This window comes from Cygnus olor, chromosome 4 (assembly GCF_009769625.2).
Source record: "Cygnus olor isolate bCygOlo1 chromosome 4, bCygOlo1.pri.v2, whole genome shotgun sequence".
In the NCBI taxonomy this organism is placed as follows: Eukaryota; Metazoa; Chordata; class Aves; order Anseriformes; family Anatidae; genus Cygnus; species Cygnus olor.
The window spans coordinates 29,462,464-29,485,293 of NC_049172.1; the positions used below are offsets into that span (position 1 = coordinate 29,462,464).

Genomic DNA, 22,830 nt, shown 5'->3' on the forward strand with positions numbered 1-22,830 from the left:
TGATTTATATTGTTACTTTTTTGTTTTATTACTGTTGCAGAAGTTTATAGTTTAGGTAAGATTGTTTACTTTTGTTCTTTGAGTTTTGTTAGTAATAATAAAATTAGTTACTTCCTGAATTAGACTTTTACCCCAATTTCCATTAATACAAAATCAGTGTCTGTATTGACATTAAGGGGACTTTCTTTTAAATCCAGCTGCACCTGTAATCTAGAGTGTAAACCTTAAGATTAATCTAGAAATTAAAACATTTGACTGAGTTGGATAAAGCAAGCCATATACATTTACATCCACTTGTAAATATGGAAGAAGAGTTAAATAAAGTCACTCAGGAAGAAAGCTTTGTTTGAGTAAACATATAGCCATTTGATTGGGGATAAATTATTCTAGGATCAAGAAAACAAGAGAAAAATAGAAGTATATGACTAAGCATGAAGCTTACTGATTTTCGATTGATATTTTTTCTGTATTTGCCATGTCTCTACATCAAAAAGTTGTGGTGCAACACACCATCTTTCTGGTTTTTGTACTGCATCTAATAAAACAAAGGTGTGATTCCTGTGTTCTCTGATGGCGACTGATAATACTTCCTACGGCTCAAATCAAATAGGAAGTTAATAATCTTAATATATACATTATTTGCAAAAAGAATCAGTGGTCAAAGTAGTCTTGTTGAGGGGAAAAAGTAAGCATATGTCAGCATAATCTTTTTAGATTATATAAAGTGGAAAGTTTTATTTTACACAGTTATGGAAGTTTTTCATTTCCACAGAAAAGGTGCAATGTCGAATACCAAAAGACTACCCAGCTATAACAGCTAATCAGAGAAGACTTGATTTTGAATTTAGAATAGACTTTTCCTGAAAATTTGAAAAGAAATAGTGAAGCAAACAGGGGGAGATTTTTCTGCACAAGTCAAAAATTTTATACTTTTATAAAAGAAGTTACTTCTTCAGAAAGAAAAATTAAAGTATTTTCCAGAATACTCTCACAAGAACTGGTATGAATCTCAGTTGACATACACAGGTTTAAATTTTTTTTTTGAAAGAAGGATAAGGAATTTGGAGTGATATGATATTAAAGCAGACTGAAATAAAGAACAATTATGTACCACTGTAGCAAGTGACTTCCTGATGATGTGTTTTATTTAGGTCTTTGATGTTAAACCAAAATCTAGATTTCTTCTGTTGATGCAGAGAAAGGAGACAGAGGAAAAAATGGTACCGTGTTTGTTGTTGAAGGCAAGGGGATGAAGAAATACAGCAGAAAATGGATGGATAAAAATGATTCTTACTGTAGGGAAAAACAACAGATGTAAAAGAGGTATGATCAGTGTTTACCAACTTCATTGCAAATGACATGAAGTTATTATAGAGGATGGAAAGGAAAATAATGGAAATGTCAACAATAAAGAAAGTGAGGTTAGCAAGACAGAAAAATAACATCAAAGGCATAAAAAATATAAGAAAATATCTGTTCAAAAACCTGAAATCCATTAGTAAGTTATTAAAGGGACCAATATTACAGGACCTAATTCAGTAATACTTGCAAAAAATACTTGCAAGCCAGTGAAATTGCTAACAGTGCTACTCCCATTATAAAGAGCAGAAAAGCATTTCAAGTGGTGTGTCAGCCAAACCCAAACTAATACAATTGAGACAGAAACAAATGAAGAGAAGAGTAAGCTGATTTTTACTCTGCCACCTCCTTTTAGGACATGTGAAGGTGAAATTGCCATTTTGCCTGAACTTCTTATCACTTACAGAAATATTCTGCTAATAGCCATCTTTGTCATCACCATTTCATAAGGGTGCACAGTCCCCCCCTTTTTTAATCCTTTGTGAGCACACTGCCATAACAGTAGTCTTTCTCTGCATCTGTGCATACATAAAAATGTGATAGTGATTTAGCCACTGCTGCAGAATATGTTTAAAATTCCACTTGGAGAAACTCCCCCAAAAGACAAAAAGGCATAAGGTTCAAATTAACCTAAATTGTATTTTAAAATGTAAAAAAGATCTATTCAAATTTCAAAATAAAGAGAACTCAAAACAGCAACAAAAAGGATAAAAAATAAAATGATTAAGACATTACTCTCCTGCCACCCATTGTGTCCGCTTAGACTGGAGCAGGAGCTCCAGCCTTGGCACTGGGTTTCTCTTGTCAGTTCTCCAGCCAATCCCACTGATACTCCCTTGATGATACTCAGCGGTTCCTTGGAGACATAAGTGGCCTTCTCCCTATCCAGATTTCTCTGCTGGAGCCAACCTCTCTTTGGGTGAGTTCAGATACACATAAACACTAAACACATAATTTGGAATGTAGAAGTTGTGAGGAAAAGGTTACAGAATGAAAGTGGTCACAGTGAGCAAGTACAGTTGTCTACTGCATGCTGTTGGATATTCCTGTTGGATATTTATTCTTATTTATTTTTATTTTTTATTGCTTTAAAATTGTATTAGCTTTGCTAGCAAATCATGGACAAGGCCTGATTTGAAGCATTGGGAGGCTATGTGCTATTAGTAAATTGTAGGTAATTAAATGACACAAATCCATTTTTTAGCTTCTGGCTAAAGTGAGCCTCATTTTATGGTGGTGCTATTTCTGCCTACAGTAGAATTAAAATTCTACGTCTTACTGGAAATAATTTCCATGAGATATATCAGACAATCGAGACTAGGCTATTTTTCTAATGATTCATTAACTCAGTACACTTTTACTTTTTTGTCTCGCTCTTACATTTGTATCCTTTTCTCATGCTATTTGGTATGTTTTTATCAAATGCAACAATGGTAAAACCCTTTCAAAATGTCCTTCATAGTTTTGAGTGCTTATTTTGTACTCTTGCAGTTTCTGTTCTTACAATTTAAACCAGTTACATAAAAGTGGTCAATAGCAATACCTATTGATGGTGGGAGCACTCAAAAAAAAAAAAAAAAAGCGCATTTTATAAAGCTCAAAAGCTCAGTTGAGAATCTAATTTCGCTGTTGAAAACAAGACAAAGCAAAACAAACTAAAGAATCAACAGTCATCTCCACAAACCAACACTACTCTAGACAGATACATTACTAATGCACTGAGAACAGTAATTTTGATATAAATTCATAAATTACATTTTTAATAGTTTTCCTTTTTGCATTTTTTAATCTGTCCCTAGAAATTATTCTCGACATAAATTCATGGAATTGTAAATATTTGGCTCTAGTTGCCCCACCTCATACTTCTTCACAAAGGTTTAGTTGAATGTTGAAAGAAAACTTTAATTGCTGCATGGAACAATTTCCATGTAAAATGACTGAAAGAGCATACTTGTAGAAGACAAGTAAAAGAGGAAGAAAAAACTGACTTGAATTGCTACTGCTGTTAAAACTGTTGCAGAGAACACTTCCTAGAAAAATCAAAACTTTTCAAAATATTCCATTGTATGTTAAGATACAGTTCAATGATAACTACCAAAGGATCTCAGGAGTATGCTTTAACGGATCCATTTTTTGTGGAATGAATCATTCTCCAAATCTAAGAGCAATTATAAATCTGTCCAAGAAATACATTTTGTATTTTGTAGAACAGAAAATGCTATTTGGCTGGATGACTTCAGCACTAACTAAGCTATAAATAATAAGGTAAAAGAAAAGCAGTGAAGAAAGAAAAGAAAATAATAAATAGGGGATATTCGTCATTTTCCCTTCTAATCCTGAGTTAGGTTTAGTGTCTCTGCAGGAGTCATGCTGCTCTAGTTCTCTTGGAGCAAGAGAGGAAATTGACAATAGTAAACAATGTGAGTGCTTTTGTATCAGAAGTGAGGGAACAGTAGCATCCCTTGTGACTGCTGTCTAAACCATCAAACAGGTTTGGAATAGAGCAGGCAAGGAACAACTCTTGCCTTTTGCATCTTCTCTGTGTGACTGTATCACTTTCATTTAACATATTCATTCATGATATTCTATACTCAGGTTTTTGTTTCTTTGTTTGTTTTCATTTCATTTTGAGAAGACTCAACTTTATAAAGAATGTCTTATGTTTTCTTTTGTCTTTTTTTCTTTTTTCTTTTTTTCTTCTTTTCCATGTTGGTGTTGTTTTCTTTCTCTAGGGAGTGATTTTTAGAGTGTGGTTGTTCTCTGCTCTTATTGTTAACAGTGATGGAGAAATTTCAGTGATGTCATACAATTTATTCCTCTTACTCACCTTCATAGATAAACAGCCAAAGGCTCCAGTCTGGCCTACAGCACTACAGACTTTCTGCAGAAGTTTTTACACATAGAAAAATCTAGTGTTGTTTCCAAATTCTAATATGAAACACAGATCACATCCCAATGCTAATTAATAGTGTTTAAAGAGTTGGACTGTTTATTTGGAGAGAATCAAGTGAATGAAATGGAAATAACTTGGACTAGTTCACTTTCTCTTTCCCATTTTCCACTTCTTTCTAAAACAGCTTTTCCTGGATGTTTGGAGAAGTTAATGATATTCAAATTTGAGTTACTGGACTTGATTCAGCAAGAAAAGAATGTTGTGTGCTTTCTGTGAATTGGATTCAGACAATGAGAGTTGCAGGAAATATATTTTCACCTCTCTAACTGATTTAACATTGTACTTTGTTTTTTACCCTGCTTGTAGTTTTGTTCCCTGCTATTAGACAAAAACTAAAATTCAGGGAACAATAAAAATTTTACCACATAAGCAGAACTACAACTTACACTTCTGCACAATATTAGGCTATTTTATGATACTTAGAAGGTAGACTTTTATTATAACCATAATGATACGACTGAGTAGGTCTTGAGATAAAATGGGAAAAAATGAAGATCAAACTTGTTTTGCAAGTTATAATGCAAGTTTATCATGAGATTTTATAAAATGCTGCTACTATGCTTTACTTAGTTCAATTCTTAAGAAAAATCAGTGATTTGGAAAACTCTCCCCCTACAGTATAAGCATAATCAGTTTTCTTCTAAGCAGAAGCAGTAAGAGCTCTGAAATATGTTGCCAATGCATAATTTTGATTTTTAATAGTGAAAGTATGTTGAGAAATTATGCTTTTCTGCCTCTAAGATAAGTTTATGACATTTGAATGTTGGATATTGCTATTGCTGGAACACAGAGATTTTCAGTTTTCTGTAGTATCATTTGTAACAAGCATTAATATTGTGTTTCCAGCTTATGCTGATTAACAGAGTGTAGCCTTTTTTCTTTCTACAGCTAATGTGACTACAAAAAGAAAATTAATGAAAACAAGCACCATTTTGAAAAGAAAAAATATTTAACTTTTGCATATTATTTTCCTACTGAAAATTTTGCTTGTTACGTTTGGACAAGCCATGGAACATTGTTCTCTCTCTATGTAAATTTATATCTCTAAGAATTCTTTACTGCAATATTATTTTCTGTAACATAAGATTACATGTACAGAAAATAGAAAAACATTCTTCACAACTAAAACATTATCTTTCGTGTTCCCAGACTTTCTCCCTTTATTCAGTCATGCATTTGAGATGGCATCTATACAGCATATTATAGCAGCATCAGGTAGTGTAAACGGTACAAACACACAGCAAAAATATTCTACTGAGCTACATATGCAGTCCTCTTGCCTGTTTTACCTGCTCTTAACTTGAAAATTATGACTATGCATATATATGCATATGTATGTATATGTGTATATGTATATGTATATATATGTGTATATATATATGTATATATATGTATATATATGTATATGTATATATATATATGTATATGTATATATGTATATACCATGAATATGCATAGTAGCAGCATTTTATAAAATCTCATGATAAACTTGCATTATAACTTGCAAAACAAGTTTGATCTTCATTTTTTCCCATTTTATCTCAAGACCTACTCAGTCGTATCATTATGGTTATAATAAAAGTGAAGGATTATTAATGCAGACTTAATGTAAATGAAAAGCATATCTACATCTAGAAAATATGAAAGTAGATAAATGGCTGTGGATGTCTGGAGGGAGTGAAAGGACAGTTGCCTCTTACAAGCTATGACATGTCTTCTGAACTCTCCCAGGAGGACATTTAAGTGTGTTCAAGCTGCTGTACATAGGAGGGTAATTTTCTATTAAAGTATCTTCTGATTCTGTTCACTTATAATAAGATGTTCTTTTCTCTCCTCTAGCACATCTTGGATCAGGGACATAGAGGAAAAAGGTGAAGATTGTACCTGTGGGTAAAATGTAATGTCCGGTTCCATGCTGTAATGCTGAGGTAGTTAGCTGTTACTCAGTGGCAACTTGTAAATGCGGTGGCCTCCCCAGTTTGTCCCAGGTAGCTCAGGAAGTCTGTGGAACAGCCATATCCAAATCTTCATGTACAGGACCTTTAAAAAAGAGTAGCTTCCTTTACAGCAAGACTGCTTCCCTTATCCTCACTTATTTCTGAAAAGTTGATGATACAGTTTGATATAGTGTGAAATATTGGTTAATGGGCAGTTATACAAAAGTAGGATGAATGTTTTCAAGAAAAATGAGAAATTGCGGAATATAAGATGTACCATTGTATGTGGTTTCAGATCCTGTGTAAATTAAAGAAACAAAATGCCTCCCTTAGAAAACAAACAAGTACATAGAAGCCACGAATTGTGATTCTTAATTAGAAAAGTAAATTCAGCATTTGGAATACTTGACAGCACTTTTGAAATTGAGAGTTTCTTAATCCAAAGACAAGTTCAGCTAGAAACCATGATACACTTAAACAGCACATAAAAACTGATATAATCTTGCTCCTACAAATCTTGCAGTTATGGTTCTATAGCAAAACTGTTAGTCTGTTTTTATTCAAAGAGTGACACATCTGCACTTCATTGTATCCTCAGGCTTAAAGATATTATGCTTTGACTACCATTACACAGGCTCTTTCATCCTATGCCAGACATTTCACTTCAATTTTATTTTGTTTTATTGAATGCTTATTTTATGATAGGCTTTTATTCTTTGTGGTTTGGTTTGGTTTGGTTTGATTTGGTTGGTTGTGGGTTTTTATTTTTGGAGGAATGGGAGGAGGGTGATATTCTTACCTGCATTAAGACTGTCTAATTCCTTTCCTAATGTGAAGATATTTTCCTTTTAAGGAAACATTGTGTTTCAACTACAAATATACACTATACTCCAGGAACAAAAGAATATTTCAACTAAGATGATAAAAGAATATTTGTGGTGGTGAACTGCCTTAGGATAAAGTATTTCTGTCTTTTGTTATAAATCTTCTGTGTGACTACTTAAAAACTTATGCGTTCGTTATAATACTACATACAAAGGCACCCACTTTTTTACACAGAAATTGCCAAATATATGTGTCAACAAACGCACTCATGCATCCATCCACACACACACGCAAAAAAAAAAAAAAAACCTCATACATTCACACATTTAAAATGAATGCTTATATAATCCTTTGGTTTGTTAAACACACAGAAATATATAGAAAGCCCAGAAGAATTATTATTTATTTATTTAAACTGATAATTGTATATTAGCCCAAAACCATATATAGTACGCAGTACAGGGGCTATTGTTAATAAAACATTGTTATATATGCCTTTAATAGTTGGGGAAGATTTAAACCTAAGGATACTCATCAGTGAAGACTGAAAATGAATATTTTCATTTTAATTACAGGTTTTTTAGCATCTTGTAAATGTTTTCAGACATCATTCTAACAGGTACTGCCTCTTGGGAAATTAAAAAAAAAAAGAATTTTGCTTATTTTCTAATACTGTTAATTTATCAACATATTGAGTTGGATGCAATGTACAAGGACTCTAGCCAGTATTTACGAATTGTATGGTTCTTATAGTTTGGTTCTTACAGTAGTATAAATACAGTTGGAACAGTTTTTCATTATGATTATTTGTGTTGAAATGTAAAATTACACAAAGAGCTTTCAGATAAGAATGTTGACAATCTCTGCCACAGCATCTAGCAATTCATATGCTGTACTGCTAAAGTCATTGATGCAAATAATATTTACCAGAAATCAAAGTTCCTATATCCAATCATAATTGTCCAAAAATCCTAGGTACCACTGCGTATGAGCATGGTATCAAACCTGAGCAATACAACTGATCTTCAAAGATCATTTTTGCTCTGCATAAGATCTTTCTTGATTCCAGGGTTATATGCAAAGATTAGATCATGAGCAAAATTTGCTTTACCAATACACCATACATATATAATTTGAATAGCTTCTGTCTTGAAATGAACTGCAAAGGGATTGTACTGGTCGTTCAAATATATTGAAAAGAAGTGCTGTAACTTTATGTACTTCTCTAGTTTCTATCTATACAGTATACTGTGTGAGATAACTGTTCTTGATTTATTCACCACGTTTGTAAACACAGTAAATTTTAAGATTAAGTTGTAAAAAAAAAAAAAAAAAGTCTAACTTAGCCAAAACTTTTATAACTCCTCCTATTATTTTGGGTAAGAAATATTAATATCTTTGGGGGGGGGGGGGGGGGGGTGGGGTCGTGGGGGTACAAAGTTCCTATTATTTTGATATTTTCTTTAAGCTATCAGTCAAATGAAAATGGAGATATACTGTAATTAAACTTGCTTTACTCCAGCTGAGGTGGGTTCAAAGGATGCATAGCCAACCAGTCAAAGTGAGTTTTTAATTTGATAAGTATATATTATAGCTAAAAAGAAACTATAGCAACAATTTTTTGTCCAGGAGATAATGCTAGAAATTTTACTTATTTGCAGTACAAATGCCTCTAAACTAGAAGATGAAATATGCACTAAATGCTGAAAAAACTCTCCATGTGCTTTTTCCTTGAAGGCAACAGGTATGTTGAATAAGAAAGAAATAAATTCACCCCTAAAGTGTAGGATAGCAGATTGCAGCAGGTTTTGCAGTAGTGCTATTACTGTTTCTATTGAAACCAAACTTTTTATATAAGTTTATATATAATTATGTGAATCTTTCCAAAAATGTTCAACTTAATATTTCTCTTTGATTGTACCCGCCTAATTTCTTGTGTAGACTTGAGATTGGCTGTATTCATGATACTTTCAACATGACTAGAAGAAACGTACTGAACAAGTCCTTCTAAAGATTTAGTCCTCTTTTGCAGAAGTAAAAGAATCAGTTAAGGTGAAAATAAGTATCAGTGAATTGGAATGCTTATTTTTTTATTTAATTGTCTTATGTTACAACTCAATCTACTTGTTTTTCCAGTCTGTTATCTATTATTAAGAGGAATTCTCTGCTTTCCATGCAGATTGAAATGAAGGGATGTATTGGAAAACATACCATAGGAGAAAGAGAAAATAAGAGAAAAGAAAGAATAACGTATATATTTAAAAATAATAATGTCTCTTAGCTGTAAAATCATCGCACCTACATGCCACCTGTACCACCCACATCGTAGCATTAAAGCCTTCTGTCAATGATTCAAGTTTTCTGGTTGAAATGATAAATTAAGGTATGAAACAGCGTTTTCCTTCAGACTGCTGCTTGGAAAAATTTTTATTGTATTATTATAAGTAGTTTGCTGAATTTTCTCCCTATGCTAATTCAAATGTTATATTTCTCTCCATGCTGCTACAGTACATGGAGCAGCATACATTTTAAATGATTGAAATGAATTTCAGTGTGACGAAGCCAAGGGGAAAATAAAACTAGAAGAAAAATTAGTTTAAAGTAGAATGCAAACAGAATAGGGGAGATGCTAAAGATTTACAAAGGATACAGCTAAATGAAAAATGGCTGAATTGGGAACAGGTAATGTTTTCTCAAGCATTCTGCTTAGACAAATGTATACATATAAAACACATGCTGTTGAAATAAAATGATTGATGGTTATAATTTCTTTTTCACCATACGACAGAATACTTAACTTTTAATAAGTTTCTAATTAAAATAATAAAGATTGAAAAATATTCCATATTTATTAGTACATTAAACCTATTTTACATTGTTTTTTTCTTCACGTTGCTATTTCAAAGGGAGTTCTGTGAATGAAGTAAGGATACACTTAGTTGCTTTAAAAGGAGGAGACTTTCTCATTTAAACAATCCAGAAAAAAAAAAATTGTAAACCATTACCTTTTCATCTTGATTTATTTAACTGGGAAATTTCTTGTAATCTCAGACAGTATTCATGCACCACAGAAGATCCCATGTCAGTGAAACCTGTTAAATAGTTAGTCTGGTTTTACTCCTCTATTTGGAGGTTATTGACACCACCACTTGCTTGGAAGAACAGTTTATGAACATTCATTATCTGCTTTCATGCAAAGTTGGCTGAATTGATTCAAAACATTTTTAGTGTCTTTTCATACTAATTCCATTCACCTTTAACTTAGGTATTAACAGAGCATTTCTGCACCTTCGGACAACAGACTATGAATAGGATGGTGAAAGACAATCTCTTAAAATGTCACAGCTGTTTTTACCGTCTGTCTCATTAAATTTGGTCACCTTCTACAAAGCATGGTAACATTTGATGTAGAAATTCCTAAGCAGAGCATTAATATTTCTATTTATATCGTTCTTTGCAGCAGTCTATAAACTAGTTTTTCTCAGCCCATACTCAATCTAATTTCACATGGGTCTTCCTTACAAAAAGTAACCCTATTTCTGTATTATGTAGTTCTCAAACATTTAAGTCCTTCCTCAAAATGTCCAGTAAAATGTAGTTGTCAAACTCAATTTTATTTTGCCTCTCTATAATTTCTTTTTGGATTTACATGCCCAATTTATTTGCAGTCCTAGAGAGATGTTACAGTTATGATAATACGTCATTAAAATAACAATGTCCCTAAAAATAGTGACATTTTGAAGAAAATAATGTCATTCTTACTTCCATGTATGTGTGATGTTCAAAACTCAGCTCTGAAATCCTGCTATATTCATATTATGTGTTGTTCAGGTCAGAAGGACTTAATGTAAGAGTTCATATATTTGCAGATGTCTGTGAGTTTTAAAGGTAGATTTCATGATTATTTAAGGCTTTTTCAGGCACGTGGAAATAAGTCAGTTATGACGTTCTGAATGATGATAAATTAATCACACCTATGGCCATCAGCCTGCAGATGTGATTACAGTCGAGCACCATGTAAAGACCGTTAACTTTCCTGTCCACTTCAGTGGAGTAGGCTGGTCAAAGAAGGAATATTCTAGAAAGGAGAGAATATATTTCAAACGTTTTGCCTATTTATTAGGTATTAATGTGTATTGATTTCATTCTAAGTAATTTAAACATGGCTAACACTTGAAATAAGACTGAAAAAAAGTAGTAATTAACAGTTTGGGAGGCCAAATGAGAATGGTTTATGCAAGACACAAGTTATCCAAAGCGCCTCAGGTCACTGTTCTAGTCAGAAGCAGATTAAGTTAAATGAAATAAATAAAATTGATTCTTTTGTTACCAGTCTGACTGTTGACTATTACTGTTAAATTCTGCCTTCTGCGTTTAAGACTCTTTGCCAGGTATTCGGTGTGACAGTTTTAATGTCACCAAGGAAGTCTTCACTTATTTGTGGAAAGCAGATAAACTTACCAAAACAACCAAACAAACAAAATCATAAGTAGCAGCATATGTGATGGGTGATATTGTATTCTGTCTTTCACAAACAGATGAGCAGCTCCAGAAGCTACAGTACATACTATGTGGCATGTAACAATTTGCCCCATACTTAGAACAAAACTGGGAACTTTTCCATTGTTTTTTGTTTGTTTGTTTGTGTTGTTGTTTTTTTTCAAAGTTAAAGAAAATAAATCTTTTTGAATCTTTTTGTAGGGAAGGGGGTAAGATCAGGGATTCAGATAAGAGTTTCATCACAGCGACTACTGCACCACCACCACATAAAAGGTCAATTAATATAAACCTGGAGATTAGGATGGAATGGCATAGCATAACTTTTTTTTCTGTTCCCCTCAATGGAGTATAAATGCCTTCAGTTGCCACAGGTAGATATTTTTTTCTCAAAAAGCATGAAGATGGGCAAGAGAGTTATGAAATGTTTTTATTATTTGTCCTCTAGCAAAATACAGAGAAGCAGAATATGTTCGTCAGTCTTTGCCCATGTGATGGTATCTGGGTGACTTGATTTGCTCTCTCCTGCATATGTTAATGGGAGTCCTGATATGTGTTATTTCTGAGCTCTACAGATTTTGACAACTTTATGAAAGCTTTTATATTATAGAGTAGGTTTTGAATGAACTTGGTTTAAAGCTTTTGTTGCCTGGAAGATCAAGACAAAAGTTTAATCCAAGGTGGTAGGCTTTTATCCAAGACTGGAATTTTAGCCTTCAGATAAAGAATGTGCTTATTTTGGGTATTTTGAAGAGTTGTCTTGAAAGAATTATGTCATCTTGCACCCTTACTGTACTGTTTCTGCTGTGTCTTGGATTTATTTATAGTGGTGACAGTTGAAGTACACTTTTAAATATTGATGGAAAGCTTAATCTGCATAATAACAAATTAAAATATATTTTAGCATGGGTACAGTGAACACAAATTAATTAAAAGTTCTTTAATGCTGATAAATGCAAATATAGCTGATGTGTTCTGGTAGTCTATTCATTTGAATAGATGATTTATTACAGTAGCTGAATGGACACACTTCAGTCTTAAAAGCATCCTACTCATAGTGAAGGGTACAGCTGTATCTTAATCAGCATTGCTTTCTGCAGTAGCTGATACTTCTAGTAAATCAGCCAGTAGCCAGCAGAACATTTCTGCATGTAGACTAAAACATGAGAATCCTGGATTTTCAATATATTTAAAAGTGACTCTTTTGTATTTGTGATCATTGTAATAAGTTTTACCAGAATTTTACATGTGTATACCTGGTTCCATCCTCCTTGCCTTTGTTGCTGGCTTTTTAGTGATTGTTTCCGACAGCTCTGAACCAAGGTTGTTGATATAAGCATAAGGTGATTTTTGTCTAGCCAGTTTCACTTTTTCAAAGTTTTACATAGAAATTAAAGTGTTAAACATAACTTTTCTCATGCTTTCAGTAAAATAAAATAAATTACAGTAGTTAAACTGATAAAAAGTGGTGCTCAGAACAAATATTTTAAGATACAGAAGTTTCAGTTTGGCAAGAAGTTTGGAATAGGTCAGAGGTATAGCAGCAGCAATCTGGTGATTGCAGTGTTTCATTTCTAACTTTATGCAATCTCTTTTTCTAAGCTCTTGTTTTACTGAAGTGCATCTGACCTATCTCTTCCTCTAAGTGCAGAAAGTAATTCTCTGTAGAAAGCCACCAGCTATACTAGTACATGAAACAGAATGTAAATCAAGTGTTCTCGGTGGCCCTGTGAGGAAAAATAAAATAATTAATAGCTTTCCAGTCCTAGAAATCAGTAATAATGTTAGTTATGAAACTTAAAGTAAATATTGAGTATAAACAGTGTGTTTAAAAATTTAGGTTTACTGAAATTATAGGATTTTATATGTAAAGTCTCACTATGCACTGTCACTGTACACATGAAAAAAGAAGTGAAGGCACAGTTATAAAAATGATTTACGAGGGTTCAGAACTAAAATGAACTATCTTCAAGCTGTGTTATATCTTCTCTGGACAGATTAGAAATCTAAGTGAAAAAATACCCTGTCAAAAATTTTCCGTTTTCATTTCCAGAAAAAAAAAAAAATAATAAAATAAACAACAACAACAAAAAACTCCCCTTCCCTAGATTCTAACAGTTTTGAGGAAAGAAAAGACTATTTTAAGGAATATTTGTTCCCTATCTTTTTATTTATCCCATTTATGCTATGGCATACTGAAAATTCTTTGTGTTCAGATTTATATAGAGACAGCAGCAATGGCTGATTTTTTATTTTATTATTATTTTCTTAGTTATTTTTAACAGCTATTTCACTCAGGAGGATTGACAGTGCTGTGGACACCTGCTGTGACCAAGGAAACCTTCAATGAAATGGGTAAGGTTACATTCTTGCAACCTCACAAGATGGATTACATGATGCAGGTGGGAGAATTTTTACAAGTATGTTAAGCAAATTATTCCTATGCTTCTTATGGCATGCATATCCTTGGGATGTCCATAATCAGTCATATGATGAAGCCATTGTCAGTCAGCTCTAAGTGGTTAAGTGTTATGGGTATACTTCAGTGGAATAATATGGATTTAAGTATCAGCACCTAACATACATTTATGCATTTTAAGGGATAGATGTAGCTTACTGAAAAGTTATTTATTGATACCATATGGCATTCCACCAAATGATGGCCTAATTAAGCATAATTAATTTCCATTTAAATTTAGAAAAAAAAAAAAGGAAAATAATTGTCAACAAAAAGAACTTCAGGACTGAAAATACTGCTCATTATAGTCTGTTGTTGTTTTTAGGTTTGTTCCATTTCTTTCTTTTATAAGTTGTTTTCAGCACATCATTTAAGTTGTGTGATGCTACTGTAAGGAAATAAAGTTGAGGAATGACTTTTTCTAGGGTATTCCTGTGTTCATTTCAATGCTGTTATTTTAATACCTCTTGCAGTTTGGTTTGAAGGCTTTTCTCCTCTAAAATCTCAATCTCCAGAGGTCCATTATTGATATATAGTAGATATCTAGGTATCTGTTAGAGATCTAGAAGTTAGACAGAATGTATGTGCCATCAACTTTGTGATTTGGTAAAACAATCTAGTAAGATGTTCTTCAGCTTATCCAGATAAAGCAAATTAAGAGTAAATCTCCTTTAAAAGCAGGCTATCTCCACAACGTCTCTATGATATAAGATTAAAAGAAAATGTATTTGAAGTTATAACTGAAAACAAGTGTAGAAATTTAGAGGAAGGATTGCTTTTGAAATATTTAGGCATGTCCTCTACAAATATACTAGAAAATCAGATAAGTAATGTAAAAAGTACACAAAGTCCTATGCTAATTTATTACTGTATTGAATGTTGTATCTGTGTATTGGAATTGAGTGTGTGTTGTATACTGCTTTTCTGTTGTGCTGGATGGTTAATCAAAGCAAGAAGTGGAATTTGATGCAGAATAACTGCCTACTTTTTATGCATAATGCAATTGCTGTTTCTTCCATAAACTACTACTAAATATGACCTACTGTACTGAATTTATGTTGATCATTATGAGATAGTGTTTTTATTGCTAACTGAAGGTTATATAAACTCACAAAATTACATGAAATACCTCATTTCTGTTTCTCCCATGATGTCCTAATGAGAGAAAGAGCAACAATCTGAAAAACATGAACTCCTAAACTAATAACCATGACAACAAACATCTAAAAGTAATAAAAATAATACATTTTAACAATTATCTATTATTTATTTTCATTGCCATAATTTTATATCAATGAAACTACTAGAAGGGTTAAAACTGTGATTGCCATTATTGATTTCACTTGCTAATAAACAATATTCTAAGTAACGAAAGAAAGAGGAAACTTAGAAGTCTATTTCTAAAACAAGTATATGTGAAAAAAAGTTTTTGTGAAGGTTAGTGCGCTTAATATCATCAAAAATACACTAGAACAGTGTAATTTAAAAAAAATCAGAAATATATTTAGGTACACTTCTCAAATGAATATCAAGACACATACAGTCAATGTTTCTAGAAAGTACATAACATTAAAAACCTAAAATGAAGAAACAAAAATGCAAATTTCATTCCGAATCTTTTTTTTTCCTTATCTAGAGCAAGCTGCAGGGGAATATTCTGTTTTACCTGATATGACACATATGAGCCTTGCTTAGGGAGATTAACTATCTTACAACTCAAGGACAGTGCATACCAATATCTGTTATATATATCTAGGTCTATTAGGCAATTCTGCCATGCTGCCAAATAACAAATCTGCATTACGATACATGGTACACATGTAGTATACTTCAGGAATGGGTTTTTCTAAATGTTTGCATAATAACTATTTAACGTAGCTAAGCATATTATTTAATATGTATCTTTTGTTTAGATTGTGGATGGGTTATAAAGAGATGACTATTTCTGAGTAATTAATTATTTATATTTTGAAAGGAGTACTGGGGTACTATGTTTCATTTTGTTTTCTATTCTCTATGCTTTTGTCAGCTATTAAGGGGGTTGTTTTTCCAAATATAGTCCTAGATCTTGCCGTTCCTGATCTGAAGCTCACTGGAATGTAATTTAGACGTATAAAGTCAAGGAAGGGAAGACAGCCTAGCTGGTAAAAGGGATGGGAGGCATGTCCTATAAGGAGAGGCTGAGGACACTTGGGTTGTCTAGTTTGGAGAAAAGGAGGCCAAGAGGTGACTTCACTGCTCTCTGCAACTTCCTGTGGAGGGGAAGTGCAGAGAGAGGTGCCAGTATCCTCTCCCTGGTCCCAGTGACGGGAAGGATGGGAACAGCATGAAGATGTTCCATGGGAGAGTCAGACTGGACACCAGGAAACATTCCTCACTGTAGAGCGTGTTCAAACACTGCAACTGGCTTCCTAGAGAGGTGGTTGATGCCCCATGCCTGTTTGTGTTCAAGAGGCATTTGGATAATGCCCTCAATATAACATGCTTTAATTTTTGGTTATCCTTAAAGTGATAAGGCAGTTGAACTACATGATCTTTGTAGGTCCCTTCCAATTGAACTATTCTATTCTACCTCCTCTTTAACAAGAGATGCTGTAGAAAGCCTATGTTTACAGAGGGGAAAAAAATAAAAAGGCTTTCTTAGGAAAGATAACACAGCTTCGCGTTCTCAGACAGAAATGGAAAGAAGGAAGTCTAGCTGATAGCTACTTATGATTAATATGTTTGGATAAAGATTTTAGGAGAATTAGCCAGGATACAGACAGCATAGAGTGATTTACAAAGAGCCAGGCACAAAGCCTAGAAGGGTTTGGAAAAAAGGGGAAGCTGTGGACAAGCTAAGGATGGACTGGAAGAATAAGTGAAAACAGCTGATGCCAGGGTTTCCAACATATAATTTCACCCTTTCAGCACAAAAACAAAAAAGTGAACCTCTGTTTTGATGGGGGCAATGTTACACAAATTCTGTAGAGGAAGAATAGCCAAGGAGAAGCAAAAAGAATTCTGTTTCAGTTCTAAACATCATTAATGAGGGAAATGTATTTAGTTTGGCCAAACTCTTGGATAGTCTCTAGACTATCTTCCTTGATAGGAGAGACTCTCCCGAAGTAGAGACTGAAGCAGTATCCAGAGGATTTAGTTAGCCTTCTCTATCACAGAATGATTAAATGATCAGATCATGTTATTCTTTCTGGACCAAGAGGGTGCTGCAGTGAAAAATAAATGCCGTGGGAAAAAAATTATGATTTATGATGTATGGCCCAGATATGTGAGATCCAAAGCAAAGTAATATTTTTTTTTCTGTAGTTGTAATTTTAACACATTGCTTGTATTAAAGTTTGCTTAAAATACTCCAATTCCACAGAACCATCTGCCACCTAATTTTAGTAGTTATTAGATACATCCTCTGCAAGAAAACTGAAATTCTTCTATGTGAAAAGGTTTAAGCTTATGAATTAAAAACAAACTAACAAAAAAAAAAAAAGAGAAAAGAAAGGTTTGAAGTTACAAAACCAATAAATAGTCATTAATATGAACTCAAGCAGACTGATGTACTTCAGTAAGTTTGAGAGGACTGGTAATTTGAAAGGCCAAGAGATGTGGTCATGCAAGCAACAGAGAAGTAAATTTTAAAGGTGTATTGGAAAAGGTTAAGTGCGTTAAGAAATGTGAAATCTGAATACATTCTGAAAGAAAGAAAAAAAAATAATGTCCAGAGAGAAAAGAAATGGAAGTCTAAGTACAAGCAGTTGATGAGAAATTATGGACTTCTTCATACTACTGTGTTTTTACAAAGAAAGACTTAGTCCTCAATTGCAGCCACAGCTGGTAGAATGTGACTTACATTGTGACATTATAATTAAGCTTTGCAGTCTAAAAACCTGCTCTGGATATGATGTATATATAAAAAAAAAAATAATCCAAGTAAATTTGTCTTTTTTTTTAATAATTTCAGTTCAGTCATTAATGGGGTTCTGCAGGGCTCCATTTTAGGGCTGTTTCTCTAATGTTTTCATAAATTACTTGGATGCAGGTCTCAAACATATACTAAGTAAGTTTGTAGACAACACTAAATTAGGAGGAGCTGTTGACTCCATCCAGGGCAGAGATGCCATGCAGAGAGAGCTTGACAAATTAGAGGGCTGCCACTGTATAAGAAGGACATAAAATGATTAAGGTGTGTCCAAAGAAGGGCTAAGAAAATGAAGGGTCTAGAGGGGAAGACACATGAGGAGTGGCTGAAGTCCTTTCGTTTGTTCAGCCCAGAGCAGAGGAGGCTGAGGGGAGGCCTCGTGGCGGCCTGCAGCTTCCTCATGAGGGGAGCGGAGGGGCAGGCACTGAGCTCTCCTTTCTGGGGACAGCGACAGGACCCGAGGGAATGGCATGGAGCTGGGACAGGGGAGAAATCATATTCCATTATGATGGAATTTTTGTTCTGGTTCTGAGAGAAGCAAGAGTTGGGAGTTACCTGATTCTCAGTGTTTTCGGAAAAGTAGTAGAAAAAAAAAAAAGTTTCAGAGGAAGGCCTTCCTGTATCATTGGAAGGCACTGTTCTGTAATGTTTGAAAATTGACAAAGAAATTAAATAAATTCAAGAATATTAAAGAAGATATTTTTCTAAGGTGGAAACAAAATGTGTTTGAAAGCAGATAAGCTATTTGGAGTCAGCTATTCTCTCAATATGCTAATTGTTGGTGTCTATGAAGAAAATTCAATTACATTATTATTGCCAGGCTTACTTTGTGTTACATTTTACTGTCTTCACATTGCACTATTTTCTGCATTTTTAATAATATTGCCAAAGTTAGGATAGCACATTTTATCCCAGAATTCCAAGAGTCATATAATTATGAATGCTCATTGTTTGCCCCTTAGATTTTGAAAAGGACACATTTTTGATCTCCCCCATCATTGCCTGTTGCAATTAGAAAAATGATGCAGAGCCCCCACTTTAATTTTCTCCATCTAGCATGTGTAGGCTTCAACAAGGGACTTGCTCACTGACAATGTGCCTGGTAAGACCACCTTATCTGTCATAGTTAGTTATTCCCTGATTGAGCCTGTCTGATCACCACATAAAAGATTTTCTCTAGAGTGGTGACCTTCACTCTCAGAATTTCTTCTGCCTGACAGTTGGACTTTGGCTGTGTACTTAGTTGGGGAATTGATTGTAATTGGAGGTGGAAAATGCTCAGGAGACTTTACTGCTGACCTTAGACCTACCTGTAATGCGTGTTTCCAAAGCTGAGCACTCTGGTGGTATGATTAGAGAATCATATAGACATTATCAATAAAACTGTATTAATATTGTGCATAACAGGGAGAGTGGATAGGAAAGAGGAGCATTTTGAAAGGATGCTGAAGATTAGATTAGGCAGATGAAACTGGATAAGGGTGAGAAAATCAAACAGGAAAATTAAATACACTGTAAGCTTAGATATACCTTACTTATAGATTTGTCGTATAGACAAAGTATTGAAAGCATAGTGGAAAAAAAAGAGGCATTCTACAGAGAAAATGTGGTAGTTTTAAGGTTCTCTTCTTTAACTTACCAAACAGGACACTTGTTTGCTAGTCATTATAATTAGAACAGCCATAGTGAAGTATTTATACAACAATAAGAAATAGAAAACCATAGGATAACGATGCTGATTAAAGCAGCATTCTCTGTACCTTCAAAAGTAAAGGAAGACAAAACAGAACAAAATTGAACCACAGGATCTGCCATTTAGAGCACAGTCTTCTACCCACTGTTGTTCTGAAGTCCCCCAAAAGACATATCATGATGCTAGAATAAATTTATCTAAAATGAATGGGAGCTACCTCATGGTCAACCTCATTTACCTACTTGCTTTAGGTAGCTTCCTGTTGTAAATATGAAGAGCTGACCTAAGCCCCAGACAATCTTGCTGTACGTTATTACATATATATATGCATAAAAAACACATTTTAATAGTAAAAATTACCAATCACATCATGGTGCTTTTTCTTTGTTCTGTCTTTACAATGTATTACTAAAACGTAATCTGTTAGATGAGTCCCTAGTAATGTTCCTTGAGACAGAATCTGTTTGAATGTACTACTGTCAACCCTGATAAAGAAATGCCTTTCTGACACTGTAAATGTGTACATATGGATAACACAAAGTAACACTAGTTTTTCCTAAGGTACTGTCATAGCTTTTATAATTCAGGATGAAGGTTTAAAAAACTTGCATTCTTACAAAGTCTTTCTGTAATGCTATTCCTATGACTGGAATGACATTTTCAAACTATTTCCTACTTTTTTCACCACATTTGACGTGTCTGAAGCTGTAGTAACTACCACCAGGCTGCATGCAATGAACTGAGGTTTTGACACTTCACAGAGATACATACCAGAAAAAGAATTATATTATTTTCTTAACCTACTTAGTTAAAATATTGTAAGTCCTATAATGAACAAGAGTTTAATCATGCATATGAATAAAAATACTTAATAACTACTAGATAAATACTTTTCTCTTTTTCCAATCCTTAAAGGGCATAAGAAAGCTTGAAATCAAATTCTGTATTCTTCTTTAACGAAACCATATATTTTGCTTTCGTTTTTCTGCAGGAGATTGAATTTAATACAATAATGCAGTATGGATGACTCATCTGACAACAGTTCTGCAGGAGTACTGTTGGGTGGTCTCAGCAATAGCTCATAGATTATACACCAAAGAAGGGGAAGAACAAAGGATACTGTCTGTCCTAAAGAGTTAATAATATAAAGATGGACAGAAAGAATCATTGACTAAAACAGACGTATGGAGGGGAACAAAAAAGCAACAGGAGTGCACTGATAAACACAAAACCAAGTGGTTTTTGAACAGACTGCAACCTCTATGCTGTCACAGCTAAGAATTTCAGACCCTTTTTCTAGAGTCTTCCCCCTACTGTCATAAGAAACTGTTTAGATGAGTAATTGAAAATGAACACAAAGCAGACATGAGTTGAAACAAGATGAATGTCTTCAGAATTTGATAGGTTGTATACTGACAATATGTTATAACATGCTTCTAGATCAAGTCCTTCTAGTTGTAAATGTGCATTTTAAAATCATCATGATAGACAAGTCTGTGTTTCTGGAGAGGAAAGCAACTAATACAGACAAAAGCTGAGCAAGAACTGAATAAAATGATGACTGTGCAAGTACTTCTCTCCTGTAGCATCAAGCAGACAAACACACAGGCGCTTTGGCATGGCACATCTGAAATTGCTGTAAGTTTCTCCCTTGAAGTGTTAACTGAAAATACATATTATAATGTTTAAGCTGTAGAAATGCAATGACAGTGAAATCAACTACAGCACTCAATATGCCTGTAACTGCTGACCTAAAAAAAAAAAAAAAAGCCTTAATGTAATAACTCTCAGGTACTGAGTATATCTGTTCTCAGTGTCAAACCTTCCAAAAGATCAAAAGTCTGCGTTGATTCTATGGAATCATTGTAGAACATTATCACTATATAAAATGAAAATTCTTTGCTTATCTTTGCTTAGAGAGGCAGTATTTTATTAAGGTGATGCAATATAGTGCAATATTCATTTTCAGATGAGTCTAAGCGAAGTCTAATAAATCTATCAAAGGCTTTTCAATTTGATTCGTACTGCTTGTTGTTTTTTGTGGTGTTTTTCTTCAGACCTCAGGAAGGACATGCATGTATGTTAGAGTTGGGTGAGTTTGGTTTTTTGTTTGTTTGTAGCTTGTGCCTTTTTTTTTTTTTTAAACTGCATTACTTCCTGTATACTATGACACTTCTTTTCTGGATCTGCTTATAAAGTTTTTAAGCTGTTTTACTTTAAAGCAACATATTTCAAGCATTAGTAACATTTAGAATGGAGAAGCTGAATGTCTCCCTCTCAGCAAAATCTCAGGAAGGAGATAAAAGGAAAACAGCTCCAAGTCAACCCAGGGAAGGGAGAATTATGGCACAGATTTCTCCCGCCTGCTAATTTTGGTGCGTTTCCATATTTATTTCCGTTTCTGTCTTGTGCAGATTATGAAAGCTTTAGATTTTGATTTTACTCAGCGCTTCAGAACTTTAGTGAATATAAGCCAAAATGCCTCAAGTCAGAGATATAATTAGGAATTGGTCTTTCAGCCAAATAAAATCTTAAAAAGCTGCCCTCTTATTGACAGTCTTAAGCATCTGTTCAGAAAATACTATAATCTGAACAACCTATTCATTAGTGTGGGTACATAAAGATCCTCAACTTACTCATAATTTCTGTTCAAAACCACTAAATCAGTGTTCCAATTATTTCAGTAGCATAGACATCATAAGCTTATTGTTCTTGAGGCTGCACATAAACTACATCATTCCTCCCTACAAATTTGTCAAACAGCTAAGTCATCTGGTAGGAGCTCAAGTTGTGTTGGCTGCAAATGTCAAGCAGCCACTTTGGTGCTTCAGCTTTATTTAGGCTGATCCTAAGCAGAAAGTTAAAGGTAATTTCATTTTTGTAATTTTGATACCTAAATTATTATTAGTAGTAGTAGTAGTAAATTCTTTGTAAGTAGCTGCAGCTTCCTGATTTGCTGAAAATTATGTTGATATTTCTTTGAAGACTTCTAGGTACTCTGCCATACAACTTCAAAAACTAATCTCAGTCCAGTGTGTATCACCCCTTCTTCAGCTCTAAACATTGCCTAAGGAAAAAGAATTAGGTAATTGTCTGCCATTGTGAAAACTAGTCATGGCAGATCAGTTGCTTTGTGATAGAAATCAATCATGTTCCGATGATATCAGTAGCTAACACCGAATTTGACTGTTGCAA

The 22,830-nt window shown here is 33.8% G+C and overlaps 1 long non-coding RNA gene across 12 annotated transcripts in view; it reads left to right on the top strand.

Annotated features, from left to right (window-relative positions):
- The window catches only part of LOC121069595, a 67,087-nt gene extending 45,441 nt beyond the window's left edge, over positions 1-21,646 (top strand). For 4 of the 12 annotated variants that reach the window (XR_005819515.1, XR_005819516.1, XR_005819521.1 and 1 more), the window contains 6 exons: positions 8,736-8,818; positions 9,016-9,126; positions 9,254-9,457; positions 10,340-10,469; positions 13,844-13,926; positions 20,627-21,584. This is a non-coding gene — a long non-coding RNA (uncharacterized LOC121069595). Of the gene's footprint in view, positions 1-6,151; positions 6,241-8,735; positions 8,819-9,015; positions 9,127-9,253; positions 9,458-10,339; positions 10,470-13,843; positions 13,927-20,626 lie in introns of all 12 variants that reach the window. The other 8 variants (XR_005819520.1, XR_005819519.1, XR_005819517.1 and 5 more) reach the window with 8 other exon arrangements.
- The last annotated feature ends 1,184 nt before the right edge of the window (positions 21,647-22,830 follow it).